Source organism: Pelmatolapia mariae, linkage group LG10_11, assembly GCF_036321145.2.
Source record: "Pelmatolapia mariae isolate MD_Pm_ZW linkage group LG10_11, Pm_UMD_F_2, whole genome shotgun sequence".
NCBI classification, from domain to species: Eukaryota; Metazoa; Chordata; class Actinopteri; order Cichliformes; family Cichlidae; genus Pelmatolapia; species Pelmatolapia mariae.
This window is the reverse complement of record NC_086236.1, coordinates 61,340,730-61,346,961: the sequence shown is the minus strand read 5'-3', so window position 1 is coordinate 61,346,961 and position 6,232 is coordinate 61,340,730.

The window sequence follows — 6,232 nt, the reverse complement described above, 5'->3', positions numbered from 1 at the left end:
CTACATTTGATGTAACATAAATCTGTCTATGAGGACCACAGCCACTGTGTATCAGTCCGACACAGAGCTTTACTGTGAATTCACCAAATTACTGCAAACTAACCTCTTTATCCTGGACAAAACTACCCAGTATTTTCATTCAACATTTTAACAACACAAAGTTAAACACAAAACACACATTATGTACAGAACTAATATGTGATTAAAATTATGACATTACATTTAAGCTTTAAATTTGCAGTTTATCAAGTGTCACTGAGCAGTCCTTACATTTAAATATATTCTCTCCTCTCACACACAGTTTGTGCGTTTGCTGATGTTTGTTGAGCTGATAGAAACATTAAATTTGAAATTACCTGACACCTAAAAAAACGTCATCGCCTTCATGTTTCCTCCTCTTCTGTAACACTAGCTAGATTCTTAAGTACCGCAAACACAACTTACAGACACCTGCACTCCTTCCAGCCCTCTTTAACTCCTGAATATAAACAGTACAGATGATACCACTGAACCTAAAGTAATGAGTCTGTTTTAAAAATGTAATAAGTAGAAAGTACATATATTTCTTTAAAAATGTAAAAGTAAAAAGTTGTTTGAAAAAAAAATACTCAAGCCAAGTACAGATACCTGAAAATTCTACTTAAGTACATTAAAGAAGTATTAGTACTTCGTCACTTCTCATCTCTGCTGGTCATCAGTGTATAAATTTGGCCCTCAGTTAATCACCTACTTTTGTTCTTATTCTCAGTCTATAATTTTTCCTTGTTAATATTTTTGGGGGCAAACAGAGAAAATATCAGCTGCTTCTGTCAAACCATCACCAAACCTGCCAGTTGAGGGAATCTCTGTCAGTTTAACCTGTGAGGCTTCTGGCTCAGTCTTTACAAGAAACTGGATGAAGGATGGCTCTGAACTGACCCTGACTGACAACATGACCCTTTCTGACAATAACAGAGTGTTGACCTTTAACATTGTGAATAGGAAAGACAATGGAGAATATTTCTGTCAAATCAGCAACCCTGTCAGCAGTGATGGAGCTAAATACATTATGACTGTTAATTGTAAGTAACATCCTGGTCAGTCTACACTTCTTGTTCATTGATATAGTAAAATTATTTTAAATTTCGAATGGTACTATTAATATGATATGTAGTCTAGTAATGCAGAAATGTAAAAGTAATGAACACATTTATTATTTTTGCCTGTTTTTCAGATGGACCAGAAAATGTTGAAATCAAAGGTCCAAATAAGATAAATATCAAAGGCACCTTAAAATTGACCTGCTCTGCTGAATCCACACCATCTGCCAGATTCACCTGGTTCTTAAATGGGACAGAAATACTCACCAATTCAGCTGAGTACATTAAAGAAGAGGTTGAATTTTCTGACAGTGCCAACTACACCTGTCAAGCATGGAATAATATAACTGAGAGAACATCATCATCAGCGGTGCGTGGACTGATTGTAACAGGTATGTGCATGTGTTTATACTCGTAGATGGCACCATTGATAGTTTAAAGGTGGTCAATTTTCTGTGGTTTCTATTAACTAAATTTTGGAGGTTTATCTTTAGATAATATAGCAGTTGTTTCTAATGCCGAAGTACCCTTTAGCAAGACATTAATCGTTAGCAAATTGTTAAGAAATTGGTGGATCCACCATTTTCACACACACAAGTACTTTTCATGCAACAAGAACATTGCACCAATCAAAGGTCCTCTGATAGTTCTAAAATTATAAAAATCAAATAAAGAAAGACACTATTGGGTAGTTTTGAGATAATAAGACAATTTACTGTCAAAATGTATTTGTTATCTTTATTTATACTTTTCTAGATCAACCATCAGGATGTGCTGCTGGTTGCATTGCTGGAATAGTAATCGCATGTTGTGTCATCTTTGCTGCAGCTGTTGGTGGAGGGTACTACATTTATAAGAAAAAGTAAGTGGAGAATTTATTTGAAATAGCACCAGGTGTCAGACCGTGGACTTGAAGTGAGAAGGGCCCAAAATACGGTACTCTGATGGTGAAGAGAAGTGAGGGTTATTTACAGTGGGCAAAGAAACACAATTATATACAAATCCCAGGCACTGTGGCTCCTGTGGCGATTCCTCCCCGAATCCCACACAGTGCAAATGTCTGTGAAAAGGTGAAAATACAACAACTCCAAAAATTCCCGTTCCCAGACAGTGACTCCACTCCTGTCAGAAAATGCACTCCACTCCCGATTCCTGGCAACACACAAACACACATAGGCTAGCAAGGAAATCAAACACTAGCGAGGCCTTTCGTGCACATTAGTTTACAGTTGTACTAACGAGTTCTTAAATAGGGCGCTCTTAACGAGGCCATCAGCTGCAGCTGTTGATGGCTGACGAGCGGCAGGTGTGGCAGCTTCCAGTGCAGGAACACTTCCGGGTCGCAATCCCTCAGTAATCCAGGAGTGTGAACCAACATAAACACACGCAGGGGGACGGAGGAAAAAGGAGAAACCAAAGGACTACATACGGAAAAATAAATATAAGTACATAAATACATGAGCCCTGGGTCCCTAGAACCAGGCCATGACACCAGGAAAGCATTTCTCTTCTTTAACCTCCTAGGATCTGGCGTCCACATATGTGGACATCACATTTTGGATTATTTAGACCAAAATACTGAATTTTGCTCTACAAGAGCCTGATATCCACTTATGAGGACATTATACTGCTACTGTTCTATCAAAATTTTAAACGAATGTGCTCATATGTGGCTTTTCTTAAAAACAAAAATAAGGTAAAAAAAAAAAAAAATCTGGTAATTCTTTGTTTTTACATTCATCGGGCCCCAATGTGACCAAATATCAAAGAGAAACTAAAAATGCATGCAGTGGAAGAGTTCGGGTCTTAGGAGGTTAAATATACATAAAATATTGTAATCATAGAAAAATGTCTAGAATTCAGTGGTACAATTCAACAAATGGTTCATATTCTGTACAGAGTTACTTGCTAACATTCTACTTCTGCTGGTCTCAGAGTAATCACGAAGGAGAATCAATTCTTTTCACTGCTTGTTTATGTTAATCGTGCAAAATAAACACTTATTGTAATAAATACAGGGATTTCTTGTTAAATGCAAATATAACTTTAGTGTTGTAGTTTTGTGTTGGATCTTATTGCATGACCACATTTTAATAATGCTTCATTTCAAATATTTAGATTCACCAAAAATCCTCAGAAACAAAATACAGGTATGTTAGTTTTTTCTTTTTTAATTCTAAAGCCACCTTACACATCTATTATAGCAAAATAAAGAAATTAGAGAATCAAAATTATTGTTTTAATGGATACCTACATGCACTGTTACAAATCTTTGCTTTCTTAGAACAAGAAGAAAATATGTATGAGAACATTTCCATTACAAGAAAATAAAAAATATAAACCCAGTGATGACCTTCCCTTTTCAAGGTAAGTTTAACATTTATTATCACTGTTAATTAAGAAGGAAAAAATTTTGTAATTAACCAGAATATTTTCCCATTTTGTAGATTTTTAGAAGTCTTCACCTGCTGCAGATAATTAACATTATAATTTTTGTTGGTTTGATATCATATAATGTTAAACAAGATATGTTAAGATGTTTTAACTAATACATTATTACTCTCCATGTAATATTAAATATTAATACTTTCTCTGTAATAAATCTTCTAATATTTGCTACTTTATTTTAAATATATATAAAACAACCAACACATCACAGTTGTGTCTCTTGTTTTTATGTAAACACATGTAATTACATGAATTTGCACATTAATGTTAAAATCTGAATACAGAGTGATGTCCAACGTGTGGACTGAGGCCTCTTGTCAGGACTGCAGGTGTTCGCAGTGATAACAGAAATTCAGTTTGAAATTATAGTCCTTACAGTTAGATATCTATTTCAATTTATTTAAAGCGGAAATTTATAAAAAGCTTCAATTAAAACTGATAACAGGAGTTTGTTAGTTTTACTCATTACTCTGACCTAAATTTACTCCTCTTTGTGTCGCAATTGCTTTGCATGTGAATCGCTAGCATTAGCAATTTTTAGCCATAAGCCTATATTGTTTATGTGTTTTGATTAAAACATTCAATTAAATACATCACTCTTTCGCTTGTCTTTTAATTAGAGTAAAGATTTAACATTGGGTGGACCCCACAGGATTTTCTGGTTTAAGTGGGCCACAGTACTCTTGACTTTGGGAGTGGCTCTACGTACATGTTATAAAAGGTCTCAATGATTAAATAAAACCAGAATCTGACACTTTTGTTTTATACGCTGCATCATGCTACCCACATGTGGATTTTCTGTGGTTTTGAGGGCAGGATGATGACTAAAAACATTGGGGAAAGCGATAAAGCTGTATTTTACTGATCATAATATTTAATTGCCCCTGAGGTTCTACAATAGTTTCTGCAACTGTAAACCGCTTAGTGAAAGTGTCATCACAAAAAAAGTTTAGAATTGACTGTTGCAGTTTTCAGTCTGTCTAAATTTTATATTAGTGATGTAAATCATGCTTCTGTTGTGTTTCAGTTTATCTTTTTTTTTTTCAATATGAAACTCCTTGAATAACAGAAGCTTAGCCTAATGTGGATGTTCTTAAAACTTTGGCAGCAAATTTTACTGAACCCTTAAATCTATAAAACAACATAATTGATAGGATTATAAAAGCCACAGAAGTGATACAAAGAAGTGGAATGAAGGTTTTATAGCCACTGATAAGACCTTATAGTGTGCAAAGGATGAAAGTCCAACCATATACCTCAGAGTCAGCCAAATGAGTCATTGTGTTCAACAACTCTCTGGTTACATGTTCTTTGCATATGTAATGTTTGGGAGTTTTAGGGTGATTCATCAGTACTGGAGAATTATGGATGTGTTATTGGGAGTTTCTCACTTAACAGAAGGCAGTGCATCACGTTTACAGGATTCTTTGTCTCAACCTCAAGATACAGAGCTGATTTAACACAATCTTCCTTGTGCAGTGTATATAACAGTTAAATTGCTAAATAGCTAAATAAAATGCTGTAGCAGATTAGCTGGTGATGTTGGGCTACATGTTTTTTGGTGGTTTTTGAGAGGTCACTTTAAAAATATTTCACAGTGCTCCAACCTCTGACTGTAGCGCATTGTGTTCTGCGCCCTGATTGGCTGTCCAGTACAGATTGTGTTCAGCTTGTCAAATTTAAATAAATTTTCAATCGCTAGGATTGTGACTCTGAAGTGCTGTACTGTTTGTAAGTTTTCTCCCCAACAAGCAGACCAATATCGATGAAACGTTTTGAACCGTCAAAGGCACCTGCGGTAGCACCCAAAAGGCAGAGGAAGATTCTAACATCGCACAAAAAGTTGGATTTCTGTACATGCTAAAGGAAGGTAGAAGTTACCATATTTTTTCAGATTATAAGGGGCATTACTCAACTCATTCTTCTTGCTTCCTCTACTTTCGTACCATTGATTCATTAATGTTGAATTCTCTCGCAGCAGCTCTTTTCCCATGTTCTGGACCTGAAAACAGGGTTTGACCTTTGGTTTCATTCTATAATACTGGACTTATTTTTCTATGAAGGTTTGAACTTTGAGAGTCTTTAAACAAGAGAGAAAAGTGTGAAAATGTTCATGCTTGTCTGAGAAAAGTGTATAAAGTGTGTAGTGAGGGCTTTTACAGCCTTAAAACATCTATAATAATTGAAAAAAATAAAGTTGGCTACTTCACGAATTTCACCTATCACAGGTTATTTTTAAACTGTAACTCCCGCGATAAACGAGGGACCACTGTACTTCTTTTTAATCACACAAAAATGAGAAAGGGGAACAAAAAGCCAGGTACACTGAAACAGAGTATATGACAAAGACCGCGGAGTGCAGGAGGCTTAGCATTCGCAGATTTTTTGTTGTATTAGTGGGCATCAAATATAAGGGCATTATTGTACTGATCATGATAATTTATTTTCATGAGTAACACTGGAAAAGTTATCAGTGAATCGATGCTCCCTGTTGTCCTTGTTGTGTGTCAGATTACCCCTGGCAGGACCTATCTCCAACTTGACCACAAGACCTCTTGTTATTCATTCACTGAAGTTATGGTACCCGCTCAGAAGGCACTTTAAACAAGCTGAACTCTCCCTTATTGCATCAGCGCATAGACATTGTATGTTTCCTCCATCCTTACGAGGCATTTAACATATGAACAAAGCTCGGAGTAACTTCG